Below are 21,158 nucleotides of genomic sequence, written 5' to 3' on the forward strand. Positions count from 1 at the left end.
TGCAATAGACAGTTGAATCCTGAAGGTGGGTTGCTTATTGACTAAACCACGGTCTTTTTAGTAGCTATACTAAGGCCAAAGAAAAAGGATCAGGTGGATTTCCCAAGAGAAGAAATCCTCAAAGCTGAAAACTATTTAGAACAAGTTTGATTCTTTCCAGACAAACATCTGCAAGGTCTCCCCAATATCATCTGTACCATAAGAAAAAGCAAATGTCACTGCCATCCCAAATTATGTCTTGCTTATCCTTGGCTAGACTTGAAGGCAGATACTAGCAAAGCTCTGATATCGATTGGGTCCTAATCTGATCAATCTTTGCTGTGCGAACAAGGTGGGAATGTGTTCCTGCTCTTTGCAAAGAAAGTCTTTCGGAAATGAAAGCTGGTGGTTTCTCAGCCTTTCTGATTTTCTGCTGTAAATACAGCCCAAGTGCTTTGCGAGCAGAACAAAAAAAGAAGCTAAGAAGATGCATTAACTTTGAAGCTTGGATGTTTTTCAGCTAGTTTTTGAGATTATTTGATACCTGCAAGAGAGGAAAATAAGATAATCTTCTGGAAAAAAGAAAAAGTGCTTTGATATCAAGAATTGTGATGACTAGACTAGAAATGAAAGTGAGGAATTGTAAAACTGCCAGGAAATACATGATCTCAGCTAATGAAACAAGAGAAACATAGTAGAAATATTAGGAATGATGAAAGTTTGAAAGACTCTACAAATGGATAGAGTCACTAGAAATATTTTCAGAAGAAGGAACAAACACAACATCATGAGTTCATGATGAGTTATGCTTAGTTAAAGAGCTGGACTAAGGTTAATAAGCTGTCCAGTGTTGCTGTGGTCATTTGTATGGAAAGAAAAGTTGACCTGAGTGTCAGTGTCCCTTTCTAGCCATGAATCATTTAAGAAGCTGCTGGTCACAAATCTTATGAACTATTATAGAACCACAACTAACAGAGATTTTGGGGTAAAGATCAATTGCAACCACCCAAGTCTTAATGTTTGTTTAATTTCTAAATAAGTCAAAGTATGAGATCAAGATGAAAAAAAGGATTAAGAAATAATTTTATGAATAATACATAAGAAGAGACCTTAGATTAGATGAATTGAGGTTCCAACCTTACATACATCAGGAAGGAAGTCCCGTTGAATTTTCATCTGAATAGGAGCAAACAGTTAATCCAGCATCCATTTTCTCACAACAGCATATGAGAAGCTGCTGGTGAATCTTCAAGCAGGACATTACAGTAATATTTTTTTATGTTTACTGCCACCATCATCCATGCGACCACTGTCCTTTGAATAGGACAAAAACAGATACATCAAAACTAATGGATGATTTGTTACCAGATTCATTTTCTTCCAGATTGGCACACTATGCTTTTTACAGCTTGTTCTTTTTGTCATTTGGGCTTTAAGGGATAAAAAAATCCTGAGTAGAAAATTAACATAGAAGGAAACAGAGATGAAAGAATGACAAAGGTACATGAGAGGGGGAAAAAAATCCTCTGTGCATTTTTAAATGCTGAAATTGCCCATAGCTTGGCCAAGAACTGTGTTTTACATTCCCACACATACATGACTAGTATCATTCCCTATTAAGTTATATTTGAATAAAACGGTAGTAGACGTTTAGGAAATATTACAGGGCTATAAAAGGTTTAAAGAGTCTTAGGGGATGCTATTGAAATATAGGAAAGAGTAGGATTCCAAATAAGCATCATGCTGTATATTAACCTCTTTCAGACATGGAGGAGGAGGAGGAGGAGGAGGAGGAGGAGGAGGAGGAGGAGGAGGAGGAGGAGGAGGAGGAGGAGGAGGAGGAAGAAGAAGAAGAAGAAGAAGAAGAAGAAGAAGAAGAAGAAGAAGAAGAAGAAGAAGAAGAAGAAGAAGAGGAGGAGGAGGAGGAGGAGAAGGAGGAGGAGGAGGGGGGGGAGGAGGAGGAGGAGGAGGAAGAGGAAGAAGAAATTGAGTCTTTTAGGAATTACTGACACTATTTTCTCAGCTTCTGCTCCCCCCTTCTTCTTTTTCTTCCTTTTTCTTTTCACTGAGCCGTGCAAAAAGGCTAGTAGTTAAAATTCAAAAAGCTTCCCCTTTTATCATTACCATGAATCAACACAATAAATGACCCCTTTCAGAACACAGTAATAAGAATTTGATAAATCATCAGCCAAAAATTAACTAGATGTCAAAACAATCTCGGGGAAGTGTGATGGATTAGGGGTGATGGCGGCAATTAATCTCCCAGCGTGAGTTCACAAGAGAGAATGAAAGCTAGGAGATGGATAGGGGAGACTGAGGCCTAGCAAGGTCAGGACATTGCGGAGAGAAAGGGACAGACAGAAAATATGTGGTTGGGGTGGGAACGTAAAGAAAGGAAATGAGGGGTAAATCCACTGCATCTGCAGCTTTCTGGTATCCAGCAGCTGATCTGGAGGTCACCAGCCTGCCTTTGAAAAGCATTCTGCATCCAGCTGCTTCTTATGATGAAGCAAGCAATTCTCTACTTTGTCTAATCAAATGCCACCAGCTAGCTTATGGGCACTCTGAGCAGAGGGGGGTGGGGAAAGAGACCACAAGTCAAGAGACATGACTAATTGCAGTGTGCTTATTCCTCCATAACAGAACATTATGGGGAGGGAGGAGGGCTGTGATGGTCTGCCAACAAACTACTCCTTTCAAGCATTTCTGAAAGTACTTCTGTTGACGAGCGCAGGAAAGGATAGTTAGGGGCCGTTCTGCAGTTATCCATTCTAAAAGCTGCCTCTACCTGAATGGTTGTTTTTCTTTAGCCATTGCCTGGTTTCGTCTTCCTCTAGGAGGGGAAAGCTAAGAAGCCAAGATCAGGTTTCTCTCCCCATCTAGTGTTGGGTGCCATAAGTAGCAGTGTGAAATATTAGTGGAAGGGATCACTAATCTGTGCCCTCGATGTACATCTGTGTGCATTTCTGCATGCCAATGTATGTAGGTGTCAATAGCTATATGCACAGTTGGGCTATGGCACACATTGAAACCAAAAAGCAATTTTACTAACCTTTGTTTATTTGCACATGACAATTCATTTCAGTGCAAGGATGTTGAAGAATTCCCCATGACAAATGAGGAAGGGAAAGAATTCAAATTCTGCCTTGCACATGAAAGCCAGATGGGTGACTTTGAGACCTTATAAGAAGGCGGCAAAACACTTTCTAAAAAGAGAAAAAAAGAAGCAATTTAAAAACATACAACCCTAGCATCAAAGTATATGTAGATTCATCATTTGGGGTAATTCAAACTCTTGGCCTTGAAATAACACTAAAATAAACATCATAACAGAGCATTATACAGGAGATCACCATCTTTATCCTGGTCTCTAGGTGCAACAGTACCATGGAAAATCCAGAATTCTTTACAACAGGAGGAATAGGAGTATTCCATAAGCATAGAAGGGGTTCAACAGATTTTGAAATAATTGTATTACATTCTAACTAGCTCCTTCTCAAAGATCATTTGAAATAAGTGAAATAATATATTTTGCCACTTAAGTAGTTCTGAACAAGTCCGGAGTAGATGGGTCTAGATTAGTGTTTCTTAAATTTGGCAACTTTAAGACATGTGTCCCAAAGGTGCTTTTTCAAAAGGCAACTGGACTTCCTTGTTTTTTTCTTGAAGACGTTTCATTTTTCATCCAAGAAGCTTCTTCAGTCCTTCAGAAAACTGAAAGGAGAATCTCAAATATCTCAGGAATGATCAAAGGGCTGGATGCTAAAATATAGGAAGAATGATGATAGGAATTGGGTTTGTCTAGTCTAGTGAAAAGAAGGACTAGGGGAGGCATGATAGAAGTGTTCCAATATTTGAGGGGGCCCTATAAAGACGAGGGGGTCAACCTATTTTCCAAAGCACCAAAACAATGGATGGAAACTAACCAAAGAGAGAAGCAACCTAGAACTAAGAAGAAATTTCCTAATAGTGAGAGCAATCAACCAGTGGAATAGCTTGCCTTCAGAAGTTGTGGGTGCTTCATCACTGGAGGCTTTTAAATGGTATAGGGTCTCCTGCTCAAGCAGGGAGCTGGACTAGAAGACCTCCAAAGTCCCTTCCAATTCTATTAATCTATGTTCTAAATTTATGGGTGAAATCCTGGATAAGTGATGTGTGAACAAATTAACTATCCTTGTACAATTTTCCAATAGTTTGCTATCTCCTGGTTTCTTGTACTTGAATCATTAAAGCCCAATTTAGTCATATCAGTGGTGGGTTGCTACCAGTTTGCCCTGGATCGGGCGAACCAGTTGCGGCCATGGGAGGCTCCACCCACCCACCCAGATGCTTCTGCGCATGCACAGAAGTGTCATACGTGCAAGTGAGCGCTCGCCCAGGAGTGAACCAGTAGCAACAGATTTTGAAACCACCCCTCAGTCATATGATATTGCCTTCCAAGTTTTTTTTCCAGTAGCAGTGCTGAAAAGTGCTCAACCCTTAAGAAGTATTTTAAAAATTCAGTTTTCCCTGGATAAATGTGAGGAAATGATCCATAAATTGGGTAGACGTTTCCAAAATATTATTTGTGCCCAGCCTTACTATAAAGTCCAGATTTTAAAATCACCTAACTGCATTTCTCAAGCACATATATAGTGACTAATGATAAGATCAACTTCAGAAGAGCCTTAGATGCAGAACTGGATACACAGGAGGTTTTATGGCAGGAAGCAGTCCTTAAATTGGATATTTTTCAGATCAAGGGCTTGCCAGTCAAGATTGATGACTGGTATGTATGTTGAAAGATAAGGAACAATGTAAGGCTTCCAGACACATTATGTAGAGATAAGGAAAGGGCAGAAATCTGATCAGTTCCCATCACAAAATTACTTAATTTGTAATTCCTGAACCTGCATATGAACCATACAAATTATTTTTGATATTTGGAACCATTTTACTGATATCGTAGGTTAAAACTATAAATATAAAGATTAAAGGAAGACCAAGAGAGAATCTGAACAAACTATGGAGAAAATGTCAGATTTCACTCCCAGGACTCTAGGGAATTGCATGACTAAGTTTTCTCCGACAATGTTGTATTCTCTATTTTGCATGAAGATGATTAAATAAATCTCATCCTCCAAAAATCAAACTGACCTTGCACAGTAGTTTCCCGCAATAAGATGCCCTTGAAATATGTTGGATTGCAATTCCCAAAATTAACCAACCATACAAGATATATAAGATTAGAGCTGAATGTAAGAATTGGAAAAAGAAGCTGGTATTTATCTTCAAGCAGTTGTTTTTCCCACTTCTTTCTGAGACACACATCCGTTTCAAGACATAAAATGGAGAACTTTTCATGTTTTCCTCTTAATATAACCATCATGTCCAGTCCCATTATTGATATGTTGACTTTCTTGTTTCTGATTTAAACTGTCACAGTCAGTAAAATCACGCGGACAGGTTGAGTGTTTTTGACAGAACTCTGACATGATGTTACTTACAGCTAATTAAAGCTGAGAGCATAATAAACAATCTGGGATCCTAGCAACATAATTTCCTCTGAAGTGAAGCTGGCTGGATCATGACCCCAGCATTTGCTTTGAAGTGCTAAGTTATATATTCTACAGTTTGTTCTTATTTTGGAAAGCGGCATCTCAGAAGGAGAGGCCAGGAAACAGGAGATTGGTTGTGGCTTTTATTTAAATGGAACAAGGAGGAGCTGCTAGCTAAAGCTACAGAACAAGGAAAGTAGACACAGAAAAGGAATATCAGGTAAAGCAAGAGTATGGACAATGTTGGGGTCATCAACTCAGCTCTCACCATTGAGAATCCCAAATGGGGCTCCTGGAATGTGTATATGTGTATATGTATCTGTGTTGTGTGAACACAAAGAAAATGTTGCATTCCTGCTGAATTTTTCACAAAATATAATCTTTTCCCCTCTCTATCAAAATATATGATAAGCTTAAATAGATTAGTAAGGGTCCTACCCCAAAATTACTACCATGTTTCCCCAAAAATAAGACATGTCCGGATAATAAGCCCAAATGGGCTTTTCAGCACATGCAATAATATAAGCCACCCACACAAAATAAACTCCCCCCCCCCAACTACTTACACGCATATGCAGCCGGTCTTGCCATTTCCTCTGGTTGCTTGTCGTGCAACCAAAATGAGTTGAGGAAGCGAGGCCAGAGGGGGGGAAGGGGGGCACATGCCCTCCCCTCACTGTTCTTTGTGCCGGCCAAGCAGCCTAACATGTCCCACCCCACCCCAATGGCAACAGCAGCCTGGCTGCTTCCCTTTCCCGCCGTCTCTTTATTGAGAGGGATGGCAGGTGGGGCAGGGGAGAAGCAAGATGTGTGGAGAGAGACATGGCTCCCCTTGCCGTCTCTTCTCCCCCCCCCCACACTTGCCGAGCATAGCAGGGCTCCTTCCCCTTACTTAGCCACCTGCCCCCTTTAGGAATGCAATTTGGGGGTGGCAGGTGCTGTGGGTGAGAAGTGGGATGCAGGTCTTACCTTTCAAGCTCCGTCACTTTCCTCACCGTTGTGTCCAGGGAAACACGCTGTAAAAGAAAGCCTTCTCGCGAGTTCAATCAAACTTCTTGAACTCGCGATAAGGTTTTCTTTTATAGAGTGTTTCCCTGGACACAATGGTGAGGAAAGTGATAGAGATTGAAAGATAAGACATGCATCTCATGGCCCAACACATCCCACCCCACCCCAATGGCAACAGCTACTTCCCTTCCCCACTGTCTCTTTATCGAGAGGGATGGCAGTTGGGGCGGGGAAGAAGCAAGACGTGGTTCCCCTTGCCATCTCTTCTTTCCTCCCCACCCCCCCGCTGGGCATGACAGGGCCCCTGCTCCTTGCTTAGCCACCCACATCCTTTAGGAATGCAATTTTGGGGTGGCAGCTAGGGCGGGTGAGAAGCGTTACCAAGGGTTTGGGCAGGTCCTAAGAAGGAAAGCCATGCAGGAGGCAGAACTGATAAATTTATTTTTAGCTGCATTCCATCAGCTATCTGATAAACCTAAGAAGTAAGGAATATTGTTACTTCTCGGTTGGATTACTGCAATGCCCTCTACATGGGGCTGCCCTTGGGATGCATCCAGAGGCTCCAGCTGGTCCAGAATGCAGCCACGCGGGTAGTTACCGGAGTTCCTTGTTACCATGCAACACCTCTCCTGCGTGAGCTGCACTGGCTGCTGGTTGCTCTCCGGGTCCGTTTCAAGGTGCTGGTGCTTACCTATAAAGCCCTACATGGCTTAGGCCCGGGGTACTTGCAGGACCATCTTCTGCCTTCCTCCCACCATCCCGTGCGCTCCCACAGAGCAGACCTCCTCAGGGTGCCATCGGCCAAACAGTGTCAACTGGCAGCCCCCAGGGAGAGAGCATTCTCTGTCGGAGCGCCAACCCTCTGGAATGATTTGCCCACTGAGCTCAGGATAGCCCCGGACCTCCTCTCCTTTCGCCGTGAACTGAAGATGTGGCTCTTCCATCAAATAACTTGATCTTCTAAGGGTTGCACAAACAGTAATAATTTTAAATATGGTTTTTAAGGGGTTTTTAACTTATTTTGTTATTTTGTGATTTGTATTATTGATTGTTGTTGTAAGCCGCCCTGAGTCCTTCGGGAGAATGGCGGCATATAAATAGCAAAAATGAATGAATAAATAAATAAATATAAAGGTCTTATTTTGGAAGGCATATTCCCTTGAATGAATCTGAATGAAAAATTACTGTTCTGGGGAGTTTTATCCAAACTTCCTGGATCAAAGTGCTATTAGGCTGTAGAAATCAAGCAAGCTCTGAATCAAATGCTAGTTTGATCAGATGAGTTGGTTCAAATCATTAATTTAATAAGATGAGTTGAGTTGATTAAGATGAACTTAATTGATTTGATTGAAATTATTGAGTTAATTAAGAAAAAAAGTGCTTTAGGACATGGAGATATGTACATTGAACTACTCCATTAGTTTGGAAGCATACAAATTTAATTTTACACCATTCAAAGATTTGGTCCAAACATTCAATTTTAAACGGCTGTTTGTCTTCAAAATGAATCCTTTAATAGAATCTTTTAATAGATTCTCTATCAAAAAGATCCAAACCCAAATGTAGAATCTTTGGAGTTTCTAAAGATGAGGTGATCCCTTTTGCTCTAATGTCCTGGGCACTGCATGGAATTGGGCATTAGATCCTTCAAAGTTAAATTTGAGGGATTCAGAAAAGTAGTAATTCCATGGTAAGTGATATACTTTTATGTACTTTACTGATTAGTTCTTGCTTATTTCAACTAGAAATGCATAGCATCTAAGGAAGCGGGGAAAGCCCCAACTTTACCACCATTCAGAGATGATAATTCTGGGCTCAAAAATAGTTCTGGTATAAGACTTGGTATTTACAATTTAAAATTCAGTGTTAACATTTAGACAATGCGACTAATTGCATGTAAACAATAAGCCCATATTGATTATTCCTAATCTGCTGAGATGGCAGAAACCTATTTCAAGAAAACCTACAATATTATCCTACCCAGAAAGAAGTAAATACTATCTTTATTCAGCAGACTCTCTGCTGCCTCCAGTCTTTAACCTGTACTGGGGTCTTTCCTTCCCTCACCCTTTCCACTGCAATAGCTCTTTCACTGGTTGCCTAGCACCCTGATGACCTGCCTACATGTCACCTATGACCTTTACATCATTGGTGAATTGAAGAGTGACATCTGACAGCTCTATGAGGTTCTGTTCTTCTCATTGCCTTTGGGACTCTAGTGGGGTGGAATCTATATTCAAATTTGTCTGCTGGATATATTTCAAAATTTGTTTTCCAATCAGTCTGTCGTAATTCCAGAAGGTGAGGATCGTGACACATTTCATCTTGGTTAAGATGTGTTACACTCCAAAAACATCACCTTCTGCATATATCAGGAGATTTGTATCTAAGGTCCTCCAGTCACCTTTAACAAACTTCAGTGAATTGGACTACCCTCAGCTAAAATGACATCTTCCCCACTTTCTGACCAACCACAATCCTGTTGCAACACTGAGTTCTATAATAAGATTTTGCACCTGGTGACGGATGTCTGGTGAACTTTCTGGGGAAGGTCTTGGTGCCAAAAGTGTGTCATGCTGTTGAGAAAAATATAGATATAACACAGAACTAAGGCAAAGAAAAAAGAACCACAATCAACAGTGAAGATATATTTTTAATCAGAATCCCAGCGGTCTAATGCCTAGGAGAAGGAGAAATATGTGTGATCCTAGCTTGACATTTTCAGCCTGGATGAGCAAGTTTTCCAACTGGTAACAATTTTCTAAAATTAGACAACTTTGTTGCTTTTTGCTTTGCCTAACTTAATAACTCTTCTGTGCTGCCTCTAGCCATCCCACTAATCAGTTGATGTCAGATGGGAGTCATCAAGAGAGGGCCGAGGAGATGAGCAAAATTTAATGGTTTCAGATTGACCTCAGATAGTTTCCCAAATGTCTTTCTTCTGGTGAAAGGAAACGCAGTGAGGTGGGAGGCAACAACTAGGGTTGACAGAACCAGAGATTGCTCAGAATAGAGAGAGGGGGGGGAGCTCCAACTGAGTTGTTTTCTTCTCAGTTTGTAGCATTCTAATGGGATAGGAATAGATTGAGTGAAGCAGAGGCATCCCCTCCCATTCCTTGCACTAAGCCATCCTTCCATTTGAAGAAGGAAATGCTTCTTCCAATGAAAGAAAGAAAACAAATTTCAAAGGAAAAGAGAATTCCAGAGAAAATTCTTATGATGGGATAGGGTGTCCTTGAACTTATTTAGTCATGTAGTTGAGAGGTCTTTTATGTATAATCTTCATGCTAACAGTATGTAGCCTCATTGACTTCCCATGTTTCAGCTGAAGTGCCAAAGAGGTCTTTGGGCTAAATATCCTCCTATGGGGCTTGGGAAGCCTAGAGAATGTGAGTAGAATAATAGAAATTTATGCCCAGAAAACCATAACCCAGGCAGCATTTCCATCATTGACAATACCAAGATCAACTGGGAAGCACCACTAAAAAAAAAAAAAAAAAAAAAAAAAAAAAAACTGGAAAGAAATTCTGTAGGTAGAAAAATAGAAATCTCTATTGCTGAAGGAGACAGCTTTTAAGACACCACAAGGGAGTTTCTGCATTTTGACCCAGTATTATTTCAGTACATCGATGCATGTGGTGTATTGAACACAGTCTTTTGAATCTCAAACAGGAAAAAAATGATGTTCAATCACTAATAGCGGAAATAGTATATATAGTAATTAGCAGGACTACTACAAGAATACAACATGGAACAAAGCCACCGAGATAGGGTGGCCCCGCTCGTGCCTTTGCAGATTCCAAAATAAATATGATCCCCCTTCCATCTTTTTGATCATTCACTGCTAATTGCTCCCCCCTAGTCTTTATGAATGAGATGAATTAAAAGAGTGCAGGAAGTTCAGGGTGCCACTAATTATTATTATTAGCATTAGTAGTACTGTAGTCATTTTGAGTCAAAGCTAAGCATACTTAAAGCAGCAATCATTTGCCCATTTACTTTGGAGTACGCTTTAGAGAAACACAGAGGGGTGTTTTGCCCCTGAGTTATAACCACAAAGAATTTGCCTCAATAATTTAAATGGTGAAATTCAATTCACAATCAACTGAAAGCAATAGAATTTGGGTTTCTATTGCTTTGGGTTGCATTAGACTTTTAGCTGTTCTGGTTTGGGGAACAAAAAGGCTTTTTAAAAACTATTGATTCCTTTATTTAGGGCAAGATAATTTAAGTCTGCCAAATCTCTACTTGGCTTGAACCAATTTACCTGCTACATTTTTTACTATACCCATGACAGAATCCAAGGCAATGGATCTTGATTTCCCAGGGAGTTTCTGTCCAAGCTCAGAACTGTTTAGCTTTCACATGGACAATTCCTTGTTCGTAGTGGGGTCCCCCCCCCCCGCCCATCTGAATGTAAAGTCAAGGAAACTATGAAGCTGTATAGCAACTCTGCCTGATGTTTGCCCAGGATGCCCATTTTTTCATAATTTACTTAATTATTATTAAGTAAATCAAGTTTAAGCACTGAACATATATATGATGCCTCCAAATCATTACTGTATATAGGATGAAGGACCACAGTGCTGAAACCCAGTCTCTTTTTGGAGTCTCAACATCTTTTTAACATCACGGTGATCAAAGCTGGAGGCAATATTCCAAGTGTGGTTTTACCAAGGCATTATAAAGTATTATTTATTATCTATTTCTCTCTCCTGCTTTACTCGGTGACTCTTAGCCTCACCTGTGATTTATGAATTAAGCTATTTGGAGACATGGGTTTAGTGCTCCTTCAGAATAATGCTAGACCCATATTCCAAAATAGCCCAACTGACAATCATGGGCACATACCAACTCTTTATCTGTGAGCTCTACTAGTTAAGCAACTTGTTAAGCAGCTAAACATGCCTTTCTAAGCATCCATAAATGCTCAACTCACATAAGAGATGCGGTTGGTGGTTGTTTTCTAAAAGCAAATGACATTTGTAGGAAGGAAAAATGAAGTAATAAGAATCTAGCTTTTGATTGATTAATTATGTGCCATCAGGTTAGTGACAACTCTTAGCATCCACACAGATAGATTTTCCCCATGATGATACGTCCTTAATATGGCCCTTTAAAGAAGAAGCTTTTTATGATATTGTTAGAAGACCGACATAATACATTGCATGATTTTTTTTTTTTTTTTTTTTATTGAAAAGGTTTTCAAATACAAATTTTTCCCCCTTTTTCCCCCCCCTCCCCACCCTCCCTAACCCCCCCTCCCCACCCTTCCCCCCCTGTGACTTCTTCGTAACAAAAAAAAAACCCTAATTCATAACAGATTACTTACTCCCTCCTCAAAATACTGACCTTTACTTACTAAAAGTATTATAAATCCCCCTTTATCCATACATTTCAGAAAAGAAGAAGAGAAAAAAAAACAAAACAAAAAAAAACAAACACATTATACTATAACTATTATAAAATAACTCTAATTTAGCATAATAGTGTTTTATATCTATACATTATTGCAACAATTCAAAACCACCTTCCACTTTAAAACTATACAATAAGTCCTACTTTAATAACATTTCAAAGCGGGCTCCCCATAAAATCTAATTTAACATTTATTCCACTCTATCCATTTCCTCCACTCCCCTAAATGTATCACTTAAAAATCCCTTTTCTTAAACTAATCAGTCTGTAGCTAGCTTATTCACCCACTGTCTTACAAATTTACCATACACAACAATTCTTGATATCTTTAATTCACTGCCCACACTACTTAAAAATATATATATATATATATTCCATTATATCTAAATAAAAAAAAGAAAAGACAATAACTTTAAATTTATAGTCCATATAATATCTTCTTGAAGTCTTTCCACTGGATTGTTAAAACCAACATCCATAATAGGGTGACATAGCTTGCGGATGCAACAGTTTATTCAAGATCTCCAATCATATCTGCCCCCATCAGTAGTAAACATCTTCTTATATATATAAAAGTAAAAACAACCACCCGAGTGACATTATAATTGTATTCCATATAATAATAATTGTGGGTTTCATCAGGATTATTAATTTCCATCATCGTATTGGGTAACAACCCGATCTTCTGCATGTCCCAATGTGATTCTCTTGCCTTATAATTCAAGATAATTATAATATATTTATCAACACAAAAAGAAGTTTCAAAATAGATAATTCAAAACCATCAATTTGAGGCTCTTTCCATGTCCCAAAATTACGGCAATGCAGAGATCTGCCACTATCCTCAGGATGATATTGACCAATATGTCGCCTCCTCTATGTTTTCACATAATCATTCATATTTTAAAATCACTGGCTTCACTGTTGCTTGGGTTAGAAATTTCTATTTTTGTACAACCTATTTCTTTTTTTGTTTTCTTTTTGTGGGTTTGACCTCCATCCTAATTTTTTGTGTCTCGCATTTCTTTTTTATCCCTTGTATATCCTCTAATTGGTTTCCATGCTTGTCCTTGCCTTGATAAGTCATCACATTAAAATCAGATGGCACTTCTCTCAAATTTGTAGATAATCCAGCTGGGGTATCCGATAAATCCAAAGGCAATTTATCTGGTACAGTCTCTGTCTTTAGTTCCAGCTCCTTCTGCTTATCCTGTATTATATCTGAAGACGTTAAATTCATTTTCAACCTATTTTGATAAAATTCTTCCGCCCTTTCAACAGTATTTAACTGGTATCTTTCTCCTTGATATCTCAATACAATACCAACTGGGACGTCCCACCGGAATTGAATATTTCTCCTTTTTAACTCAGACACCAGAAAGCCAAATTTCTTCCTTTCCATTAATATCTTAGGTGGGAGTTCCTTGTAAATCCAAATCTTTCTTCCATACAATTGCAAATTAGAATTGAAGGAATTTTGCACAATTTTATTCCTAATTTCTTTATCTGAAAAATAGATTACCACATCTCTAGGCAATTGCCTTTGCTTGGCAGTCCAAGAGTTTATTCGATAAGCTCTGTCAATCCTACAAAACACTTCCTCAGGTTGAATCTTTAAAATCCCAGCTAGAAATTCAGAAGATATTTTCCTTAAGTCATCTCTGTTATTTTCCTGCAAACCTCTAAGTCTTATTGCATATTCTGTGAAATTATATTGTATCTTTAGAACCTCTTTTTGAATCCTCTGTTCCAGATATTCTACATTACCAGACTTTTGGTCAGCATCCATTTTAAATTTTTCTTCTGAACTATAATCCTGAATATTTAACAAATCATTTTCAATTTTTTGAATTCTATTGTCCAATTTATCTTGAATTTCATCCATTTTTGACTCTAGTAAATTAGTATTTGTATCCAACCGAATCATGAATTCTGGCAATTTTAAAATTTTTTGCTGCAAAAAGTCAAACTTGGATTTCACCAATTCCTTAGTTTCCTGCTTAAATTTTTCAAGTTGCTGATTCACAATCTCATCCCTTCTTTCAATCTCCTCTAAGAGAAATTCTATTATATTAAAATCAGGTTTCTGGGACTGAAGAGTTAAAACATATTGCTTTAAATTCTTGGTGGGGGAATCCCCCCCACCTATTTGTTTGTCTGACTTCACAAGCCTCAGTGCCATGTTTCCGCCTAAGTAGGCTTTGTTAGAAGAAGAAAAAAAAAAAAACAAGACAAAAGACTTCCAGCCAGCAACACTCAAGCCTCCAGGGAAAAAAGAGAAAAACAAAAACAGGAGCGGAGTTTTGTCTACAAATGTAGCCAGTGGTATTTATTCCGCTACATTGTAATAATAAAAAACGGAAGAACTTTCCCTCTCAAACTCTTCTCCAGCCGCGGCAGACGCCATTTTAAAAAGAAACTTTTTTCCTCTTTCTCTTCCTCTATTCTCTTAAGTAATTTTTAAAAGATAAGTAAAATACTTGCGCTTCAGTATTACAGGTCCAGCTCACATTTTCTTTGAGTAATCTGTCAAATTCGCAAGCTTGCTTTTGACGCCTGGCTCTGCATTAGCAGAGGTCTCCCAAAGCCCGGAGCAACGGCTGGGGATATGGGGCATCTCATCCGCTCCATCCCAAAAGTAAAAGAAAAACTTTTGGGACTCTGCAGAGAGTTCTACCCACCCCTGCCGGCTCTATCTCCGTTTCCTCATGGGAACGGAGTTTTTTCGAGCCGCCGTTCCGTTGTGAAGGCGGCTCTAACAGGCAGTGGAAGCTGACGATCCCTAAGGAACGTCTGGCGGCGGCCAGCAGCAAACAGGAAGTCCTACATTGCATGATTTTGATTCAGTAGTATTTATACAGTGCTGACTAGAAATTATTAACATTGTAATGTTTAGATAAGTGAGCATTAAAAATAGAAAAAGGGAAAAGTATTATATAAGAATTAACAATGATTTATGGTATATTATAATTTTATTTTATTTTTATTTTATTTAGTTTTTACATCCAAAGATTAATACAACATTAAGAAGCAATTGCAAATTACATCAAAACATCTGTGTATAATAAAGGTTTCTGTCTTAAGATGATTACTTAACCTGGACTTTCATGTTTTCTAATGGTCTCCACTGTAACTGAATCCATTCATCTTGCTGTTGGTCAACCTCTTCTTCTTTTTTCCTTCTCTCTTTCCCACCATTAGTCTTCTCTAGGGAGGTAGGTGTTCACATAATACGTCCCAACACCTACCTACTACTTTCCTTAGTTTATTTCACATTAAAACAATAATGTTTCCAAATGCAGTTCCCATTACTGTGGAAGAATTTAGCAGCCTTGAGTTCAGAAATCAGAGCATCAAATTTTATGCCAACATTCTTTTCAGAACTAGTGGCTATCATTTTAATGTAGCTCTAGCTGTCTGGAAACACCCAGAGTTACAAAATCCAGATTACTGGAGTCTTTTTAAAATGTGTGGGAAGAATTTTTTCCCCTCTGTGAATGCTTCCTTCAGTTTGTTTGTTTTGAGTATAACCAGACTCTACAATCTGTACAGTCAAGCTTTTGTTTTTAAAAGACAAGTGTGATGTAAAGCATATTGTTGGAAAGTTTAATGAAACATTTCCAGATTCATCTTAACAGATGAGGAACTGAGACACAATGTCCTGCTGCATTTATTGAATTTCTTTTGCTGTCTATTTGAGACGCTAGAGAGTATATCAGTATGTTTATTACATTTGGATTCTCTTACAGTTGTGAGAAGCATCTTTCTGAACATTTGGGGAGAAAGAGTAGTAGTAGACACTTTCCTGGGCATGACATAGGTTAGCAATGATGGGTATCTCCCTTCACAGAAAAAGCAACATATGAAGAACTTTCCCAGTCAATACAATTGGTTTGGGGATTCAATTTACAGATTTTCAGACTTACTCTGAAGGGATAAAGCATATATGTTCATATATATTAATATGCATTGACAAATAGACAAAGGGGAAATACACAATGAGAACTAGGTGCATCAATCAACATGAAAAACAAGTGATTGATGTGACATAAGTTTACTGACTAAAAGAAATAAACAATTGACTAAAAATATAACACAGAGTGCTGCATTATTATCAAGGAGAATATACAGAATTAAATATGGAAATTGCCAAATTTCCAAATTGCACAGCTTACCCCTTTATTTTTCTTCCCAAAAGCATGGGGATCCTTGTGAAATTAATGGCATCGTTTAAAGCTATCAGCATCTGGATTTGATTTTTGTATTGTTCCCTCAATTTTTTTCCCCTGCCTCTACTCTTGAGAATATTCAGGCCCCTTTCCATCTGCAGCCATGGAAACTGTCTCCTGATTTTTCAACAATGCAGATTTCATTAACCTTCTCTTGCTTGGAATGTTTCAACCTAGTCATCCTTGTATCATCCCACCTAAAACTAGCATTTGTTTTGGGTATTAGCTGCATCGACATCATTCTGACTAATGTTCTCAGAAATTGTCTGTGTATTTGTGTATATGTGGTAACTTTGGTGGGGGGGATTATTCTCAGTTGGCCCAAAGGTGCTTTTTCAAAAGGCAACTGGATTTTCTTTGTTTTTCCTTGAAGATGTTTTGGTTCTCATACAAGAATCTTCTTCAGTTCTGAATGAAGCTTCTTAGATGAGAAGCGAAATGTCTTCAGGGAAAAAAACAAGAAAGTTCAGTTGCCTTTTTAACAAGCATTTTTGGGACAACCATGATGTGGATGACTGAGAATCTCCAAAGACAATCTTAGCTGACTAAACATCCCTTCAGTTCAAACTATCTCCCAGTTGTCCCACTTTCTCTGAAGGACAGAGAATACCAGGTGAAATATTGTACCTTTCTTTTTCAGTTTTTCTGATGAGTGGTACAAAACCATTTCAAGGTTAGGCAACTCTGTTTTATCGTTGAAAAAGGGTAAGTGTTGGAAGGATGAATCCTATCTTCTCTGATGTTATTGTCTTTATCTAATTAAAGTAGATTTAAGTTGAAAATTATATAAAAAAATAAACTGACTTTAAATGTTTAAATTAATTTGATTTATTGAGTTTTCGTTAACTTTCGAATAAAATCCACTGAATTTAAATTCAACTCAGTTAATATATGGAATAAACATGCAATCTTCCCATTCTATCAAGTTAACTCTTATAAGACACAACATTTTGGAGGAGCTTTGAGGAGACAGTCCAGCCCAACCATGAGTTGTGTATGCATGTGTGTATCTTGCCTTTATTATTTGTTTATTTGTATCCTGCCTTTACTATTTTTACAAATAATCCAAGATGGTGAACATATCGAACACACTTTACCCCTCCTATTTTCCCCACAACAACAACTCTGTGAATCAGCAAGGCTGAGAGAGAGTGACTGGCCCAAGGTCACCCAACTGGCTTTCATGTCTAAGGCAGGACTTGAACTCACAATCTCCCAAATTGTGGCCTGGTGCCTTAACCACTAGAACAAACTGGTCCTCAACAGTAACAGAGGTTCTTTCCTCTAAGTAAATGATTATACTTTGATTTCCTTGGGGTGGGAAAAGGCAGGAAAGAAAAAGAGAATTGGACACTGTTCATTTCCAAATCCATTTCATTTGTGGAAATTCAAGTGAAATCCATGAATCTACTCTGATTTAAAAGCCCTCTGGTTTAAACTGGTTTATTTGGGGTCACCACTTGCTGGAAAGGTCAAGCAATAAATCAAAGACTACAGAAGGAACACCATAATTAGTTCTATGGTGTGTATCTGAGCAAAGAGTTCCTAAGTTTCTATCTTTTTTTTGTAAGAGAGCACAAAATATGTCCCACGCACATAGCAACCAGATCATACCTTTCACAAAAAGTCACTTTGAGGTCACTCTCTTTGTCCAGTCTTTCACTCCATTAAATGCAATTACTTCATTGTTGATTTACCTGTCATTAAAGGCATGTGTTTGAACAAGATTTATTGAGTGAGTTTTGTGCCAGTTGACTTGCAATAGATTGCACAATATTCAAAAAGGCTCATTTGCCTGGCATTACATTAGAGGCAGGGTGATTGCAACACAAAGCAATGTAAATGAGTTCGGAGAGGCTCCATCACTCATGTTGTCATGTACTGAATCCTATTATTATTTATTACCATAATTGTACTGTGTTTCCTGGGGCGATAAATTAGGACTGATGGATCCTACTGACAGCCAAGGACTGGACTCGCTCTATATAATTTAATAGGGATACAGTTGGGTCTCTCCTCCGTGGAGAGTCTGTGAGGAATTAGTGACTGAACAAAATCTTTCCTTTCTTTAAAATGGGAGGGGGAGAGAAGTTAAACTTGGGAAGCATTGTTTTTTCTCTTACCCTCCTCCCTTTTCTTCCCTTTGGCAGCAATTTTATACTTAGTAAAAACTGAAGAAGTAGGGGGAGGAATCCTATTTTCTAATTGGGTAGAGAACCATTGCCTCTGAAACTGCTGCTTTCCTTGTTGTTTTGCTTCAGAAATTTGCTTATAGCCCTCCAGATGTTGCTGCAGGAGAACTTCCAGCATCTCCCACCATAGGCCACATGGCTGGATCTGCTGGGGCTCCTGGCAGGTATAAATCAGCAACATCTGGAGGCCCATAGATTTCCCAGTCTTGTCTTAACTTTCCTTTGATCAGATGTCTGTTGACAGTTTCACAAGGCAGACAAAATTGCCTGCCAGGAGGAGGTGCATTATGGGTACCAGTCAGGCTTCACCCCTTGGGTATTGAATAGAAGCCTTTTGCTCTCAAGAAGTTCATTTCACTATCAATCCTGCCATATTTTTTCCTCTTGACCAAGTCTATATAACTATGCAGAAGAGGAACAGAAGGCAGGTGAAATTAGGGTGGGCACTTCTGCTCCATCTCTTGATTCTTGCTTCTGTTTGGGTGTTCAAAGAAAGCAGCAAGGAAAGGAAGGGAGCATGATGATGCCAAGAAGGGGTGGGACATTTGTAAAGACAGGGGATTTGGAAGCAAATAATAATGATGATTTTTAACACCAGTCCTGGGGAGAGTGTCTGAACATTAAACATAGAATTATAGGGCCGGAAGGGATCTCAGAAGTCTTCTAGTCCAACTCTCTGCTCAAGGCAGAAGATTTACATCATCCTAGTCAAATGATTTTCTAGTCTATTTTTGAAAACTGCCAGTGATGGAGCACCCACAGCTCTGGGAAGCAAACTGTTTCATTCACTAATTGTTCTCACTGTCAGAAAAAGTGTCCTTACATTTTTTGGTTGGGTTTCCCTTAACAAACTTCCACCCATTACTTCTTGTACTGCCCTCTGGTGCTTTGGAGAATAAGTCAAGGCCCTCCTTTCTGTGACATCTGCTCAAGTACTGGAAGACAGTTATCATGTCCCCCCTTAATTTTTCTCTTTGATAGGCTATTCTATCTATTCTACTTACCATTTTCTTTTGACCTGCCTACCATGTTCTTCTGAAGATTAATACAAGTTGTGTAAAATGAATAACTGAATAGCTGAAATCTTTATGGTACATTAATTCTTTGGAAAGCTAATCAGCAAGTAAGACATTGAAGAAGGTTTTCCAAAAATGAATTCAGGTGTGACAGTGTAAACACAGCTGATCAACACAATCCTCAATCTGCCTATAAGCATAATAAAGCTTCATTGGGGCTGGCATGAAGCTTCCACATTTTACTGTGACACAGCTAAACAAGTTTTCATTCTTCTTACAGGATATTTTAATTTACAATGCAGTTCTAATGTCTGGTGTTTTTACCAATCCATTTATCCTAGTGGGCGGCATAGTGATTCAGCAGTTAAGACCCTGGGTTTGTCACTTGAAGGCAGGACAAGAAGCAAAGGATGGAAACTAATCAAGGAGAGAAGCAACCTAGAACTAAGGAGAAATTTCTTGACAGAACGATTAATCAGACTTGCTTCCAGAAGTTGTGGATACTGGAGGTTTTTAAGAAGAGATTGGACAATAATTTATCTGAAATGGTATAGGGTTTCAGGCTTGAGCAGAGAGTTGGACTAGAAGACCTCCAATGTCTCTTCCAACTCTGTCATTCTTTAACAGATTAACAGAGTTGGAAGGGACCTTATAGGTCATCTAGTCCAACCCCCCGCTCAAGCAGGAGACCCTATACCATTTCTGACAAATGGCAGTCCAATCTTTTCTTGAAAGTCTCAAGTGATGAAGCTCCCACAACTTCCGAAGGCAACTTCTGTTCCATTGGTTGACTGTTCTCACTGTCAGAAAGTTCCTCCTCATTTCTAGATTGAATCTCTCCTTGGTCAGTTTCCATCCATTATTCCTTGTCTGGCCTTCAGGTGCTTTGGAAAACAGCTTGACCCCCTCCTCTCTGTGGCAGCCCCTCAAATATTGGAACACTGCTATCATGTCTCCCCTGGTCCTTCTCTTCACTAGACTAGCCATGCTCAGTTCCCACAACTGTTCATCATATGTTTTAGCCCCCAGTCCCCTAATCATCCTGGTTGCTTTTCTCTGCACTTTTTCTAGAGTCTCAACATCTTTTTTATAGTATGGTAACCAAAACTGGATGTGGTCTTACTACGGCTTTATAGCAGTGGTGAAATGTAAATTTTGTTACTAGCTGTTCTGTGGGCATGGCTTGGTGGGGGTGGTAATATGACTGAGTGGGCGTGGCCAACTTTTTTTTTTTACTTTTAAAAACATTTTTTCTACAACCTCTTTGGCTGAAGAGGTTGTTAAAAAAATGCTTTTAAAAGCCTCTGATGATCCCAGCTGACTAGCCTGATCGGCAGAGGCTTTCTTTTTTTTTTAAAGCCTCTGAGGAACCCAGCTGACTAGCCTAATCGGCAGAGGCTTTCTTTTTTAAAAAAAGCCTCTGACGATCCCAGCTGACTTGCCTTTTCCTTTTAAAAACATTTTTTCTATAACCTCTTCAGTGGAAGAAGTTGTAGAAAAAATACTTTTAAAAGCCTCTGATGATCCCAGCTGAGCCGCGTGGTCATCAGAGGCTTTTTTTTAACTTTTAAAAGCATTTTTTTTTCGGCCAAAGAGGTTGTAGAAAAAATGCTTTTAAAAATAATAAAAAAAGCCTCTGATGATTGCACGGCTCAGCTGGGCAATGGAGAGGGCAGGGATTTTTGCTACTGGTTCTCCAAACCACCCGCCTCCATCGCTTCATCCGGTCCGAACCAGGAGCATTTCACTCCTCCTTTATAGAGTGGCATTAGTACCTCA

Source organism: Pantherophis guttatus, chromosome 9 (assembly GCF_059756535.1).
Source record: "Pantherophis guttatus breed Tessera chromosome 9, ASM5975653v1, whole genome shotgun sequence".
NCBI lineage: Eukaryota > Metazoa > Chordata > Lepidosauria > Squamata > Colubridae > Pantherophis > Pantherophis guttatus.